The sequence below is a fragment of the Pinus tabuliformis genome, chromosome J (genome assembly GCF_031772625.1).
Source record: "Pinus tabuliformis cultivar Carrire ecotype Pingquan chromosome J, CPIR1, whole genome shotgun sequence".
Lineage (NCBI taxonomy): Eukaryota > Viridiplantae > Streptophyta > Pinopsida > Pinales > Pinaceae > Pinus > Pinus tabuliformis.
Genome location: NC_142295.1, coordinates 191,731,527 through 191,749,986, shown reverse-complemented (window position 1 = coordinate 191,749,986; position 18,460 = coordinate 191,731,527).

Below are 18,460 nucleotides of genomic sequence, written 5' to 3'. Positions count from 1 at the left end.
TCGTACGAAAAATAAAGGGTAAACCAAAAGAAAGATCTACTGCTGCATTGCAATATGATATGTGAGTATTTAAAATATATATTGTTTAGATCTTTTGAAAACACAGTTATCTTTCTTTGTATGTACTAACAATTTAAATTTTTGGTTTAGCTATTATTGTTCATTTGGCCCAGAGGACAAAAGAGGAAATCTTTCAGCTAAACGAAGGACTTCATTTGTGCAGAAGAGGGGTTGCCAATGCCACTTTATTGTGAAAGTTATGCATGAAATTCCTGATAGAGCAATATTAACTTTCAATATGTATGAACATGTAGATGGGGAAGGTTGGGCTTGTCATGGTCAATGTGACACTTCAGGTGAGACCAGGGCCTTGCTTAGGCCAAGGCTTTCGAGGGACATTGTTGCATATGTAGAGAGTTGTTTCTTTTTGGGAGTGCCTATTGATGTAGTGTATAGAACCCACGTTAAGAGACATGTTGACATCGATGTGGCAACTCGAGATAGAGATTTCTTCTTATGCAGGAAAGATATTGTAAACATTTATAATAGGTTGGCGAAGGGAAATTATCAACTTCACAAAAAGGATGAAATGAGTGTAAACCTTTGGTATCAAAAGCATCGGGAAGATTTTTTCTTTTACCAAAAGCCCAATGGTGTGGAGGTCCCTTTTATAATAGGGATTCAAACAAAGTGGATGTTGGAGACAATGGTCAAGCTATCGCACAATAGCTTAATAGCCATGGATTCAACATTTAACACAAACAAATATGGGGTAAGTCAGATGCCAATGATTTATTGAATATATTTATTTAAGTTGTATCCATTCAAAATGATTAATAACCTGTATTTGAATTTATGTAATGTTGAAAATGACAGTATCAATTGTATACACTCGTGGCATTTGATGAACAACAAAGCGGGGTGCCTGTTGCATGGGTCGTGGCATCACGAAACACATCAGATGATATTGCAATATGGCTGGAGCAGCTCATGCGCAAGTGTTTCCAAACCCGTCCTGATTGGAAAGTCAATGCTTTCATGGTTGATGATGCACTGGCTGAAATCAGTGCCTTGAGGTAACTTTAACATTGTCATGATATAACCAAACATGCATTTTTTCTAAAAATATCACACTAAAATGCATTGAATATGGCAGGAGGATCACAGGTTGCGATGTGATCTTATGCGTTTGGCATGTACGGAGGGCTTGGTTGAAAAATGTCAATCGATTGGCCACTAGTTCCATAAAAGCCAAAGAGATGTTCAGTGAGTTAGGTTTCATCATGAAACACACTCTCAATTATGAAGTGGAAGATGCAATCAATCAATTTTTTATCAAGTTTGCAGATGAAGAGAAGTTCTTAGACTATTTCAACAAGAATTGGGTCACTGGAGATAAGATTCGTAAGTAAACATTTTTTTCATATTATATGTATTTTTTTCTTTTATAAAGGTGATAGAGTGAGACTGACATCGTTCTATTTGCAATTAGGTATGTGGGTGAAAGGTTGTCGGGAGTTTCCTCATGCAAATCAGGAGACCAATAATGCTGTTGAGTCATACCATTGTTACCTAAAAACAACATTTCTATCTGATAGAAGGAAAAAATGTGCCCGGAGGATGGATTGGTTATTGCATATGCTACTAACAACAGTTGAACCTTGTTATCGGTTCAAGGAAATCTTAAAAGAAGAAGGATTCCTAAACAACTACAAGAGAGAAAAGCAGCTAGAATCATCAGTGGAACGAGCAAGAAAAATTATGGATACTGATTGTTGTCCTCATGAGAACATAACACGTGCTTATTGGGTGAGAAGTCAGACAGATCGAGATAAAAAATACCTTGTCACCTGGTATCGTAAGGATTTTATAACGTGTGAATGTCCATGGTCTATCCGTGGAAACATTTGCAAGCATGCCATAAAGGTTAATTGGTTGTATTTCCAATCGGATAATTCAAATCCATTGCTTCATCAGCATGCAGAGGATAACATATGCAATGACCCACCTGAGATCAATATAGAGCCTCAAAACCATGATGAAGATGTCGATGCTACTCTTATGGCCACAAATGAAGTTGACACAGATGCCGAGGCACTTCATTTGGCAAGGGAGGAGTTGTTTAGCTATACCCATCTCATTTTAGATAACCCTCCTACTACTTTGGCAAAGACAATCCAATTGACTGATATGCTTAAAAAAATGTTGGATGAAGCCAATAATTTGCACGTTACTGATTTTGACTTCACACCTGGATTGGAATCTCTTGATCCATCTTTGAAGAGGAAGAAGAGTTTCCTTAGCCCCACAAAGAAAAGAAGAAGCAGCAGAAAAAACAATGGTTTGGAAATTGATTTAAATGTTGATCCATCAGAATATGAACCATTTGAGTTTCGATACCTCAATAAGCGAGGACGTCATCGATCAAATAATGCCGTCTCTATGGTTCCAGGTTAGTTTCATGTGTTGAATAGAGTCATGATTTTAGATTTAAGTATTTAATCATCACTATTCTTTAACATGTGGTATGTTTATTTTTACAGCAATGCAACAATCCCCAACCATGGTGATAACCCAAGACCAAAGGGAGATGCAAGACCATCCAACCTTACTTTCCATGCTAGGTACATTTGACACTCTTTCATTGTGTGTGCACATATACCTTGATGCTCTAGAAAATTTCTTTGCGATAACGTTTGACATTTTTCTAGGTAACTATAGAATAAGTGGAGAAGCATCATCTTCAACCATGACTGATCATCTACAGAAGGACTTCAACTCTAGTGGGAATCAATGAGGTATGCACAAATAATAGATAAGCTAGGTTATTATGGCGTCGTCAGGTGGCCCTTTATCATATGATAAGTATATTTATGTTTTTCCATTGTTATGTTGTTATAAAAATACCTTTTTCATAATCTGTTCTCTGAAAGTTCATGAAACTTTGTGTTTTGACATGGAATGTTGTGTTGTTTCAGAAGGCTCTAGGTACATTGAGAACATGGGTGCCTGCAAAATTTGAGGAAAGTTTGAGCCTTCATCAGTGCAATTTTAAAAATATGGGTGCCTGATGAGCACCGAGGAATGTTTGAGCTCTCATCAATGCAAAAGTAAAAGTTCAATTATATGCCACTACTCTCCTGAAGTTTCATGAAATTTTGAACTTTGACATGGAATGTCAAGTTAATTCACATGGCTCTGTAATTGTTCAACAAATTCAATTGTCGGTTCTTTTTATTGCAATGTTTCTGTATTTTCTCACGTAATTGGTCTAATACTGCAGACTAAGCTGTAACAATGATGTATACACACCACAATTTGGGAATGAATTATTGTTTTTGACATCAATCTAAATTGTTCTTCAAATATATTCTCAAATGTTAGATCTGTTATATGATCAAAACAAATCTGATTTTATTTATGGTGTTCATATTTAAGAAAGAAGCATATACTGTAAAGAAAATTGAGATAAAATAGATAACAGTGAGGATGACAATTATGTCTTATTCTGAGCACTAGGTGTCATCAATATGCATATACTGTATGCAAACATAACTTCAGCTGCTAATATTATGCGAAGCAGTTCCACAATCTTTTACACTGTAATGTATATAAGCCCTTTATCAAGTCATATTGTAACTTGCATAAGGGCTCGGTTCAGATACATATATACAACCTTAGCCTCGATTCAGGCATGTCCTGTAGCTCAAACAAAGTCTCGGCTTGTAGTCTTGCTTCTTCAGAAAACATGCTTTGTTGTAACCATAATGGTACTCTGAATTGTGATCCCACAGAGCACTGAACTTGATCATCCTTTGCACTAGCCTTAACAAGATCCAAACTAGAATATACATTGAACTGGGTCAAGTGCCAAGATCATGATTGAACTAAATTCTTCTCTTAGCATTGAAGTATATGATAATGTCAAGTGCCAAGATCATGAAGAATGTAATCAATGGACTACAAGGCACATGGGCAAGTAATCATCTGGTTGGCATCCTGGCATACAAGATACAGCTGTAGGGTGCTTCTCAGACTGCACAGCCAAGATAAATGGAAACAATAAAACAAATATGGCGTCCATTTAAACATCAGAAAATAAAATAGCCTTTAACTGGAAAGCAACATCATAGAACATCTTTATGTGGAATATATGTTACCAAATGTGGATTGAAAAATATTCTGAATTTGAGATAAAGACCATCTATCTTCTCAGATGATTGTGGTAGGTAAGATGAGACAGAATGCAATCAATGGACTACAAGGCACACGTGCAAGTAATCATCTGGTTGGCATGCTGGTATACAAGAGATACAGCTATGGGGTGCTTCTCAGAATGCACAGCCAAAATAATGGAAACAATAAAACAAATATGGCATCCATCTAAACATCAGAAAATAAAAAAGCCTTTCACTAACTGGAAAGCAACATCATAGAATCTTACTCCATGTGCAGAAGTCCTACTCTTAGCGCACAAGTAAACATCAACATTGATTATCAATACACACACACACACTTGTTAACAGTCTTATGGAAACAACATCCATATCAGTTCAAAGGCTTGCTGCTTTTATTTCAAATCCTAAATTCTTACATGGCCAATCTCAATTGAACCAAGCCTAAATGTATTTCATAATGAGAACTCTTAATTCCAAACACTGATCACCACATGATCACAGATCACGGATTGGAAGCTGTGTCGATTCACTTCCAATACCAACATTCCACCAAATTGCAGGCCTACGGCCTTGCCGTTAAACAACCAAACAGAATTATGGAGTTATGGTCTGAAGGCTTCCCCAAAGCTCACCTGTTTTCACCCTGTACCTGGGCCTGTCCATCTCAGATCTACGATCTTGTTTTCATTTAATTCATTTTCCCTCCAATAGGTTGATCAAGCCAACTTGACATTAATTTAATTTTCTTTTGTCCAATACTAATTCTTTGATCCATTTTGTTCCATTATAGAAGCTTGATCAAATGGGCTGGGGAATCTTTCTCTAGCTGCCCAACTTTAACAGGATCTCTCAGTTAAGAGATCAACTTAAAGCCATTGGAGGAAATATTGACGAATCAGAACTTGTGACTGTGACTCTTAATGAGTTTCTAGATCTTGGGATTCATTTGTATCAAGCATTTGTGGCAGATTGGAAATTCCAAAGTTTGATCAACTATTTGACTGCCTGTACTCAAGAGGAGTCTAGGCTAATATGAAAAGGGAAATTTCAGAAACTTCAAGATGATGAGTCCCAAGCACTTGCAACTCATACAAAGAATGGTAGAGGAAGAAGAAATTTGGAAAATTTCAGAAAAGGAATATAGGTAGAAGAGTTGCTCCTGTTCTATGAGCTAAACCACTAACTTGACACTGCTTCATTGTGCACTATGACATTTTTATCTAACCTATTCGGAAAATGAGTAACTGATGTGATTCATCTTAATGCAAAAGCTTATAAGATTCGACAAACCCCTGTTCAGCATTGAAATTGATGATAGCATTACAGCGATATCAAAGTCCTTCAATATTCTGAGAGTGGTCAAATTACAGTCCACTCAGTAAGCTTATTTAGCACTTACATAAGCATTAATCCAATATATCTACAGAGATTTGATGATTATACAAGTTGGCATACTTGCTTAAGGGTGATGTACCCTAAATGAAGTAAGAAAATTCTATCTGACTGTAAAATTTGTGTGAATTCTGCAAGTGATTGGCAAGGTGGTTGGAAATGACTGAGAAGCAGTGCCCAGGATTTACCATGCCAAGTTGTTTCTTTTCCTATTAACCTTGTAACCCAAACTGCTCATGAGTTTATCCAAACACTTGATTTTTAGCATGCATATTGTATTGAAGAACATGTTATATATGATGGTCACTTCATACTAGTTCTGTCTCAGCCATTGCACTTTGATTACATTACCAGTAGAGGATGGAACTGTATTACAGATTAACAAAGCTATGTATGCAGAAATTTATCACAAGAAATCTATGCCTTGTGAAGTGCTGTATCTAGGAAATTGATATTTTTGACATATTTGTTTATATACCCATGGTAGCCTACATGTATTATAGTAGAGATTTCTATCCAATGGTACTTGTACATATTCACTGCAATGGTCATCATTTGACATTTAAAACTCCATATGTATATGCGTATATATATAATGGATGCTTGGTTTTTTCAATTATGTTTACAGTTTCAAGTGATGTAAAGAGGCCAATAATCACTGAATCAAATAATATTATTTAAAATATAAACCTGAGGGATAGTTCATTATGAATAAATTCCACTAGCTGACACGTCAAACCTATGTGTAAGAGCATCAAAGCAGTCAAAATTCCTGTGGTGGAATAAATCTGTGCCAGTCAATAACATAACAAAGATGCTTATCAGAAGGACAAATAGAAAGCACATTTAAAACCATGGTCTTGCCAGGAGTAGTGGTCATATTCTAGTATATCAAAGGTACAGACTCTTGGTGCTATGTTCCAAGGTCTCAAATGGGCAATTGTTCACTCTTCCTACCCTGTAAAGGCGCCATCCATCAGTTCCTGTACTCAGAGTGACATATTGACTAGTAAGTTTAGGGTTTTCTCGTACACAACAGAAGGAGCTCCTTACCATGAACCATTTAGACATTGCTGGTAAGAGTACCTATAACTGAACCTTGATCATTTGAGTTTAGAAATATTCTACTATGAGATGTTTAACATTTAAATTTTAACAAGACATTCTTATACCTTAAACTCCAGGCATGTTCCATCAAGGGTGACTTGGATAGACTACCAACTGTCACCTCGGTAGCCTACATGTTTTATATCTGCCATAATGGTTTCCTTTCTTATGGTGTGTTTCCTCCGAGTAATAAGGATCAATCCATTAACACACTCTTCCTATGAAATTCTCTTATCATATTCTTATTTTTTCTTATATATTCAATGGATCTTCATATTGTCGAAGATAATTGCAGATCAAATTTCTGAAGACCGTGTTAAAAATTTAAATACAGTGTGTTTCTAGACTTAAATTGCATATAAACACATCATAATTCTTGAAATTAAGCATTGTATGTTCTGATGAGATGAATAGTCAGTGCAAAATAATCGGGTTGGAAGACTTTGGAAAGTAAAGACTCTGCTGACAGTTGGATATGCAACCAATCCAAGCCGCTCAATCTACTCTACTGCTGAAAGTGATAGTTAGAAACAAACTGAATGTGTGTATAACCCTGTTCAGGTAAAACTTTAGCTAGCGCAGTCAACAAAAACAAGCTTGTAATCAGATAAAATCTCAATCATGGTCTGGTTATAAATTGTTCAAGAGAGAAGCCTCCTCTCCAGATTGTTGTGACTTTCAGTTGAGAGGATCTAGGTTTAATTGCACACCCTACACTCTTCTTAATTGGTCCATGTTCTAGGATGGCTTGGGGAAATTATGCAGATGTTATTGACTATAAAATCACTACCATGAACAAGTGGGAAAACGACTTTCATGACAATTGAATAGAAGGAGTATCTCCCAGACAGATGCCAAAAGAGGAAAACATCCAACCTGCAGTGCGTGCATATCTCACGCTAGGCAGTGTCTCCACCAAGGTTAAGACTATAATAGGCTGGTCCATGTCTAGGTTCATTTTTTTTTTGTGAGGAGGGAGGGGTGGTTAGCTGGTAAGATAGGATTTCCTTCTCCAAATTGTTGAATGTGAATTTCAGCTGAGAGGACCTGGATTAAAATGCACACCTTACACTCTTCTTCACTGGTCCATGTTCTAGCATGGCTTGGGGATTCTCTGCAATCTGCAGATATGATTGAATATAAAATCACTACGATGAACAAGTGGCATAATGGACATTCCTTTTATCATGTCGAAATGGCAAGCACTTTTCACAATTGAAAGGCAAGAGATCTCCCAAACAGCTCCACAGGAGGAAATCATCCAATTTACTGTCTATACATATCCTACGGTAGGCACCATCTCCACCAAGGTAAAGACTGCCGATTGTTGGGATTTGCTACCGATCCAAGCTGGGCAATCTATTCTACTACCATATGTTATAGTTGGATACAAACTGAACAAGTGTATAGCCCTGTTCAGGTAAAATTTTGGCTAGCATAGTCAACAAAAACAAGTTTGTGATCAAATCAAATCTCAAGATAGGAGCCCCTTCTCCAAATTGTTGAATGTGATTTTCAGTTGAGAGGGCGTAGGTTAAAATGCACACCCTGCACTCTTCTTGACTGGTCCAAGTTCTAGCATGGCTTGGGGATTAAAATCACTACCATGAACAAGTGGGAAAATGGACATTCCTTTTATCATATCGATATGGCAAGCATTTTTCACAATTGAAAGGCAAGAGATCTCCCAAACAGCTCCACAGGAGGAAATCATCAAATCTGCTGTGTATGCATAGCCGACGGTAGGCACCATCTCCACCAAGGTAAAGGCAAAGGGTACCTGCGATGCGGAAGGAGTTCGCAGAGGATCAGAGCACAGCGAAACCAGAGTAAGGGGCCTCCGAGCTGCAGTGCGGAAGGAGTTCGCAGAGGATCAGAGCACAGCGAAACCACAATTCGAATGGAGGGAATGGGCGCGGGTGTTGAATTCGAATGGAGGGAATGGGGATTACTTCGCGAGGTAATTACAGCTCAGGAATGTCAGGAATGTCAGGCAGGAATGTCAGGGAAATGTCAGGGCGGACCGGGAGGGTGGCGGAGAACGGGCGGAGAGATGGTGGCGGAAGAGGGAGAGATTTCCGGCAGCCGGAGCCGGATGATTTTCCGACCGGTGCCGGAAAAGGGGCCATTCTACTGCCTCCGTAGACTATTATCCTTCTTTTTGATGGGCTAGAAAGAATTTTTTGATCAAACGTTGACTATCATAAGTCCTCATCGCCAATTTGAAGTCAGATATAGAGTGCAGATTTAAAAGTATCTAAGAAATTGGAAGAATCTGAGTAAAGTTGAAGTAAAATAATCATATATTTTACTTAATTTAATTCTATAATATATTTATTTTTTAATTATAATAAGTGTTTATTGTGAAATAGGATTTTTATTTAATTAATAATAATTAAGTAAAATTTATATTTTATTTAACTAATAATAATTACAAAATTATGATTTTATTTTATTTTATAATTTTTAAATATTGATAGTGTGAGATTTGAGGGAGTGTAAATTTCAACCATATTTATATTGAGAGAATTTTCTGATTAAATTTTGTGGCAGGGTTTTTTTTTTATTATTTCTAATGTTTTGGGTGAACCTTTCATCTATAATTAGGGAAAAAAAATTATGATCCCAAATGAGTCTTATAATAAAAATTGATAACTCACTAGCCATTAAAGAAAATAATAAAATATCCCAAGGAAAATAATAAAACATTGAAAGTAGCTATTGAAAAATTATTAAATAATGAATGTAATCTTCATAAATTGATAAATAAATAACTAAATAATGGACGAAGAGAAATACATTAGAAATAAATTAAATTAAATATACTTCAAATGAATTAAATTTAAATACATAAAATTATATTTGAAAGAAAATAAATAAAATATATAAAAATATAATTTAAATTCATGAATAAATAAATAAAAAAAAGAATATATTTGAAATAAATTAAAATATATAAAGAAAGAATAAGATGGTGAAAGAGAATTAGAACATGAAAATTAGGGGAATAAGAAATAAAATAAAAATTATAGAGGAGAAAGAGAGATAAAAGGGAAATAATTATGATTAGAAAAATAATAAGGAAACTAACTTACTTCGAAAATAAATAAATGGTAAGATTTAAAAAGGATTAAAATCAGATGAAAGGAGACTCGCTCTAAAAATAAATAAATGGAAGGATTAAAAGATGATTTAAAATGGGATAAAAGGAGGAGACCACGAGAAATTGGGGGCCAAACTATTGATAAATATGGTAGATAACAAGGTGCCAAAAATGACTTAATTTATAGCCATGGTCTTTGATAATGTTGACAGGGTGCTTCTCTATTTCGAGGGCATCCCTAATGATCCTCGAGTTGTGAAATGTAATAGAGGTAAGGATTCTCCATTGATCGAAGCAGATAAAATGCTTAGAATAAAAAGAGTGCTCAATGATGGTGAATTTATAAAGGAAAAGATGGTTAGTATCAACAATATGCTATGTAAGACGTTCTTTGAAGGGCTGGTTGGTCTAACCAATGTATGAATTCCCACATGAAGAAGGAATCTAGTAGACTCCTAAACTTAGCATCGGGTTACACTTATCTTTAGTTGATCAAAACATTTTCTTCAAAGTTTTGTGGGGCCTAAATATGGTCATAATATTATTTTTTAACAAGTTTTTGCAATGAGGTTGGTTGTCCCTTATATGTAAGGGAGATAGATTGACTTTTAGGAGAAGAGGAAATGGGGCTAAAGGATTTGGGATTGGAGGCATCCTTGAAAAGTTTTGAGATATGTGAAGAGGTATAACCATTTGCTTTTAAATTTTAGAAAAGGTGGATGATGGGTGGAGTGTCCACCTGAAGCGATGGATATGATAAAAAATCCTCCACATAGTTTGATCTAGAAGATTGTATCAATGTGAAATGTATCATAAGATAAGTGTTTTGATGTCCATTATTATTTTTTAGACATTTAATTTATATGGTTGCACTATCTAAATTGGAAAACAAAAAATGTTTGAGATAAATCTCAACACTCTAATGTGGCTACTACTAATATTTGTAGATATTCCATGGAAGTTAAATCCTTACCATGCACTTAATAATTATTAACGATTAAAATTATAATTATGAAAGTCCTATATTAAAATCAAAATTTAATGTGTGTATATAAATTATTTTTTTGTAGAAAATCGTTTTCATCTTAGACACTTTTAATATAAATAATATTACATATTATTGCATTTGATTTATTGATGTAATAATTCAATCCCATATTAAAAAATTGGGTGGGTTGTTAATTAATGGAATTTAATTTTTTAGCTAAGGAAAATACATGCAACATTAAATTATTTTTCTAAGCATTAAAAAACAAAATGAGAAAAAAAATCATCAATATTATATATATATATATATATATATATATATATATATATATATATATATAGATATATATATATAGATATATATATCGGAATTGATTTAAATATTCTTAATAATTATAATATTTTTCTAAATATTCTTAATAATCATATGTATCCAAATTCATTAAAATAAGTCAAACGAACTAGTGCAAATCAATCCCTATGGGGTGAGAGGGGAAGAAATAAATGGGGAGGTAGTGAGGCCACCATCACTCCATGGAATGAATGAGGATGACATGCCTCACCATCTTCTTCCCACTTGAAAATATGGGTCTATTTCTCAATGGATTCAATGTAATGAAGATCCCTAGTCTCACTAATTGTTCCTTCATGTGAGCTTGACATCATATCTTTCCTCCTATTAGCTCCTTGATGGTGCTTTGTTGGTTCCTATGTCATTCTATGATTGAGGATTTCACTTCTACTCATCGTTCCCTTGTTGTACAAGTATGTTTCCTATTCTTTGCATTCTTGCACTGAATTATTTACTATGGATGATGATTGTTTCCTCCCATCTCTTTCTTTCTTAAATGGTGTCATAGTTGGTTTAAAATAGGGTCATTTAATTCATCTACTCTTTGTCATTATCCTTTATTCTTCCCCTATCTTGGCCCTCATTGATCTTGTATCCCATTATCTCAAACATCATCCCATCACTTGCTTCCTATCTATCAGGCCTCTGATCTTGAGAGCCCACGAATGCCACTAGTTGGACAAGTCAAGATATGAGATGAGATGGTGATAAAACCTTTTATGATGTTTGTATAACATTTTGGGAGTTTTGGCGTGAGTGGACTGAGAGTGCTCGCACAAGGTGCTCAAGTTAGCATAAACATTCTCGGGAATGAGGCACTTGAGTGTTGTTATGGGCTTGCCTGAAGTACGCAATATTTAGAACATTCCAAAGAAAGAATGGAATGCATCTGTGCTAACACACTAGAGCAGTTGGAAGAAATCTACTAAGATCACACAAGTTCCCACGTCTGAGACAGAGTGAGTCATCCTGACAAGAAGTTGGGGTTTCTTGCATGTGATGTGATGGAATGAGTGTCATGTGAGAATGCATAAGTTTCCATGCATGAGAAGGAATGAGTAGGCCCCACAAAAGAATGGGGTTTCCTACACGAGTTGACATGGAATGAGCATTGGCCAAGACCACATGAGTTCACACACCTAAGATAGAACAAGTCATCTCGACTACCTAAATGATGGTTCACGTGCATGATAGGAACACACGCACACACACACACACACACACATCAAATGGAATGAGTGAGGAATAGAAGGAATAGAGTGGAATAAGGGAGAAGAAGAGTTATCATAGGAAGTAAGAAACATGTTTGGAGCGAGACCGATAAGATGGGAAACAAAATGAGAGTTCGCTCTACCGAAAGGTGATGCTAGGATTCTTGCAAGCCAAAAGGAAGCCATGCGAGTTATTGGATAACCAATTGAAGTGGACAACTTGGTATACCAAATTCGTGTGAGATAGGTCTTGAACAAAGGGGAGTCATATAATTGGATATTGGTGGCCACCCACCTATTCCACTTAGACCCCCCACATTATTTCATTTCAATTTCCTAATTTCCATAAAGTATCCTATTTCGACAATTTTCTATTTTTGGTAACTTTTTGGATCCTGAACTTTCGGAGCCATTTTGATTCACTAAACAATGTTTTGTTTTGCGGAAACAGAGAAACATGTAGCTTGTTGCAAATATTTGTAGTTGAAATTTGTTGTCCTCGAATAAACCTTTCTAATGAGATATGATGTGTGCCAAACAAAGATATTATGGCAACGTTCTAGCCCAGAGAAGTTGACATTCTAACTAACCACAGTGGGGCCCACAAGATTTTGGTGCTTATCTCCTAAGGTTAGGTTTTTAGATGTTTAGGATATTTTGTTGGTTTTTTATTATAAAAAGGAATGAGAGCTTTGTTTTAACTAAGTTTAGAAGGCATGTAGTCATCACATCTCTTCTCAGAGATAGGCTACCATCACTAGAGCTAACTTGTTGAAATTTTGAATAATTTAGCACATATTCACAGAGATTATCTTGATCATACAATTATAAGCGGAACATGTATAATACATAATCTCCTCTACGTTGATCATCAATTTACAGAAGCAGAAACATTCACAGGCACACATAGAAGCATCAATCAAACTCATAAACACAGTATGTATCCCGGGGAAAGCATCTCGCTAAAAACCCCAACTATCTGTATATTATATTGATTGAATCATGTAACATTACAAAGTACAATTCTTATCACAAGCAATCCAGTACCAGCTCCACCTGTTACACACAATATAGCTCAGATCTGATCTCCAAATCTATTCCACTGCTTGCCTGCCTCCACTGCTCAATACCTGCTCAAGAACTGATGAGAATGGCTCACCAAACTCGTATTTCACCTCAAAATAGTCACTCACACTTTTTTGGACGTGAGCAAAGGCTACAATACTGGGAAAATACGTGAGAAAACTCATTGGCATACTCAACCCTTGATTGTGCAAGATCTGCTGCACAACTATAGTCACAACTGATAGCAATCTGATTCTCTACCACCTGTCCCTGTTGAACTGAACATGCACTGACATGCAACTGAGTTAACTGATGTATTCTATAGTTGCATTATGAGTTAATAACTTGTGAATTAATTAATAACTAATTCACCCAACTCATCTCTAGTCTATTGATCAGTTAGACTAAATACAACTAGTTTAACAAAGCTAAACTGAACACAACTCCATCAACTGTACCTCCAGTCTACTAAACTCAACTCACTTGAGTTCTAACTGAAGTCATGCATGCAACAACTCAACTAACTCATAAGAAAAGCATATTTCCTTCTGACAGCTGCATGTGCCACCTCTGTAGCTCAAACTGAAGTGCTCCAAGAGAATAAGATCAAGTTTATAGTCCAAATATTATTATGAGACAATAATATTTGACTTTTCTATTTTTGACAGCTAGTCTAAAAATAGACTTTGATCACTTACACTGTGATCACTCACACTTTGATCAAAAAATAGAAGTCCATCTATTTTTCCCAACTTGACCAATCATCCATAAACAACAACCTGCAATCCATAGACATGATCCATATGTCTAAAAATAGACATAGTCTAAAAATAGACTTGCGCCAAAAATAGCCTGCGGGCCCACTTAGTGAAGGTGACTCTTTTCACTAGCTCCATCATCTTGTTGCAATCTCAACAAGCATTTCTTGTTGCACACTTTTCAACACTCCCTCTCAACAAGAAAGGCTTCCTCTCAAACCCGATCCTGTAACTCTGGAATGTTCTCCATGCAACACATCTGGCCAGTCCACTTGCTCTGTCATCAAAGTCTCTGACTGCTATTGCCTCTGTCGACTGAAACTCTGCATGTCTGTGCTCTTCAGTATCTAACTGCTCTAGCCTCTATCACTTTGATCTCTGACTGCATCCGTGTTGCTGCTGGTTCTATCTCCCAGCATTACATCCGCACTGCACCTCCCAACTGACCTCCTTATTGGGATAGAAACACCCTCTGATGCTGAAGCTCTACCTGCTGCTGACAAGTGCTCCCTCTCTGACATCTGCGCTACTGCAACATCTCCATGCATCTCGCACCATTGCACACCTCTCTGTGCCACCTAGCACTGTGGAAAACACTTGTGCCTCTCGCATTGCTATAGCCTGCTAGCTATGCGCTGTCCTGGGATTCCCTGCATTGTCGCTCTCTTTGCCACTCCATCCGCATCTGTGTCTACCCAATTAGTCAGTTCCTGCTACTACACATCTGGGCTCCCGTAGCAAGGTCTCATCTAAGAGGCTGGGTACCTCAAGGATCTTGCCCCTCCTCCTTGGGACAATCAATCCACATCACCCCACCTCCTACCTGGAGGTATGGCTGCATGCGATCCCTCAGCCCATCTGGCTCGAAGTTTCCCCCTACTGGAGGTCTCTGGATGAGTAGATGTCTCTACTCTATCTCCTCTCAGCTTCCCCTGTTGTGGCTCCTCCACAACCTCCTAAAGTTGCTGCACGAATCGTGGCTCCTCCACAATCGTCTGAGACTTCTTCTGGCTCTGCATGTTGAAAGGTAATATATGCTCCCTCTCAACCACCAAGTCTCCATCATGACAACGAAAACATCACACTTTCGATTTGTCAACCTTCTTCCCATCATTGGAAGAACAAGATTCGGAAAGAGAACCCTTCTCCTTCCCCTTCTTCACCTTACTTGCTAAGGCACAGTTCTCCTCATCCTGCATGGATGAAGAACCGTCTCTGGTGCTCCATCTAATCTCCTCTTGCACAAGATCCGACCAAAGTCTCTCCCATCCTGGCAGTTTCTCCCTTCCATTCACCGAGTCCTGGTAGCTATGCCAACTCTTAGGAAGGTCAAGGAGTGCTAGACTCACCATCCTCATCCGACAGTTACCCCCACACTTCCCAGCTCATCCCGGCATTGGGTGAACTTCGTGAGATACCTGGGCATACTGTCTCCATTCTCACACTGAATGTTTCTGAGTTTTGCTCTTGCTTTGGAATTAAATTCGAATTCCACCAGCTCAAAACTCAACCGCTTCCGATCTAGAATTCGTGAGAACAAAGTATTTCTCGTACAGAGATTGACTATATGGGCATTCACCGGATATCTCACCTTCCAAAGGAAGGATGAATCCAGAGGCTACCTGGCCCGATTACAGACTCTGCCTGAAGAAATAGAATGTAAACACTTCCTGAATAGTAGATCTAATGATCAATCCTCGCTTGATATCCTGTAAAAATCGCTTCTACAAATCAAGTAGCTCCGATACCATGTAGAAATTTTGAATAATTTAACACATATTCAAAGAGATTATCTTGATCATACAATTATAAGCGGAACATGTATAATACATAATCTCCTCTACGTTGATCATCAATTTACAGAAGCAGAAACATTCACAGGCACACATAGAAGCATCAATCAAACTCATAAACACAGTATGTATCCCGGGGAAAGCATCTCGCTAAAAACCCCAACTATCTGTATATTATATTGATTGAATCATGTAACATTACAAAGTACAATGCTTATCACAAGAAATCCAGTACCAGCTCCACCTGTTACACACAATACAGCTCAGATCTGATCTCCAAATCTATTCCACTGCTTGCCTGCCTCCACTGCTCAATACCTTCTCAAGAACTGATGAGAATGGCTCACCAAACTCGTATTTCACCTCAAAATAGTCACTCACACTTTGTTGGATGTGAGCAAAGGCTACAATACTGGGCAAATACGTGAGCAAACTCATTGGCATACTCAATCCCTTGATTGTTCAAGATCGGGTGCACAACTATAGTCACAACTGATAGCAATCTGATTCTCTACCACCTGTCCCTGTTGAACTGAACATGCACTGACGTGCAACTGAGTTAACTGATGTATTCTATAGTTGCATTATGAGTTAATAACTTGTGAATTAATTAATAACTAATTCACCCAACTCATCTCTAGTCTATTGATCAGTTAGACTAAATACAACTAGTTTAACAAAGCTAAACTGAACACAACTCCATCAACTGTACCTCCAGTCAACTCAACTCAACTCACTTGAGTTCTAACTAATGTCATGCATGCAACAACTCAACAGACTCATAAGAAAAGCGTATTTCCTTCTGACAGCTGCATGTGCCACCTTTGTAGCTCAAACTGAAGTGCTCCAAGAGAATAAGATCAAGTTTATAGTCCAAATATTATTATGAGACAATAATATTTGACTTTTCTATTTTTGACAGCTAGTCTAAAAATAGACTTTGATCACTCACACTGTGATCACTCACACTTTGATCAAAAAATAGAAGTCCATCTATTTTTCCCAACTTGACCAATCATCCATAAACAACAACCTGCAATCCATAGACATGATCCATATGTCTAAAAATAGACATAGTCTAAAAATAGACTTGCGCCAAAAATAGCCTGCGGGCCCACTTAGTGAAGGCGACTCTTTTCACTAAGCTCCATCATCTTGTTGCAATCTCAACAAGCATTTCTTGTTGCACACTTTTCAACATATTTGTAGTTGAAATTTGTTGTCCTCGAATAAACCTTTCTAATGAGATATGATGTGTGCCAAACAAAGATATTATGGCAACGTTCCAACCCAGAGAAGTTGACATTCTAACTAACCACAGTGGGGCCCACAAGATTTTGGCGCTTATCTCCTAAGGTTAGGTTTTTAGATGTTTAGGATATTTTGTTGGTTTTTTATTATAAAAAGGCATGAGAGCTTTGTTTTAACTAAGTTTAGAAGGCATGTAGTCATCACATCTCTTCTCAGAGATAGGCTACCATCACTAGAGCTAACTTGTTTGCTTCCTTCATGTAAATAATAATCAACAGTTGCTATTTATTAATTAAAGTTTTATTTTATTTTATATTTTTGTTTTTGTTTAAATATGTATTTCATTTTGTTCCTTCATAAATTAGGATTAGCGGTATCAAATTTGTCTTTTCTTTCCTTTTTGTTTTTTTCATGTCCCCAATAAGGTCGAGTTATAAGGAGTTAGGAATTGAACTAGTTGGACCCTTGCAATACTAGCCTTGCTGACCCCAACGACCTCCGATGGAGGAAGAAAAAAAGACAAGGGAGAAGTAGATCCTTTCAAATTGTTTCTCGAAGAGGCCCTCGAGAGACAAAGGAACAAGATGATGGATTTCCAGATCCTTTGGCAGGTATTAGCAGGTGAAGCATCTTGATCCAGTAGTGATTTCAGAGGCACCCCTCCATTAAGGTATACTTTAACATTTAATTTCCTATATTTGAAGGCTAGATAAACTTAGATGCTCTAGATAAATGTTTAAATCTATTGGAGGTATATTTTTCGGTCCATAATTTTTCCAATAGGAAAAATATTACTTTTTTAGTCCTCAAATTCAATTCCCATGTCAACGAATAGTGGGAATCTTACTGTGAGCAAAGGGACAAGGAGGAACCCTCACTACTTTCAATCACACCCTCCCATAATTATTTCTAAGATTCCATCAAGGAATAATATCACCCTATCAGGGGATATGAAGATAAGTACATCAAATGGACCACACTACAACAAGAAAGGGACCAAGATGTGCAAGAGTTCATGAACGTTTTTCATACCCTAAGCACGAAGTTGGGTATCAAGGATTTTGGGTGGCATATGGTACTCAAGTACGATGGTTGTCTGCATAAATACATCTAGGTAGAAATGGAATTCCTGGACAACTCTTCTTTTGGTGTAGCATACTAATATGATGTTAAGATCGAGTAGAAATTGAAATGGAAGAAGCGAGACTTTGGATCTGAGAACCCGAAGCAGGTAAAAGGCACCTCTAAACCATAAAACAAAGG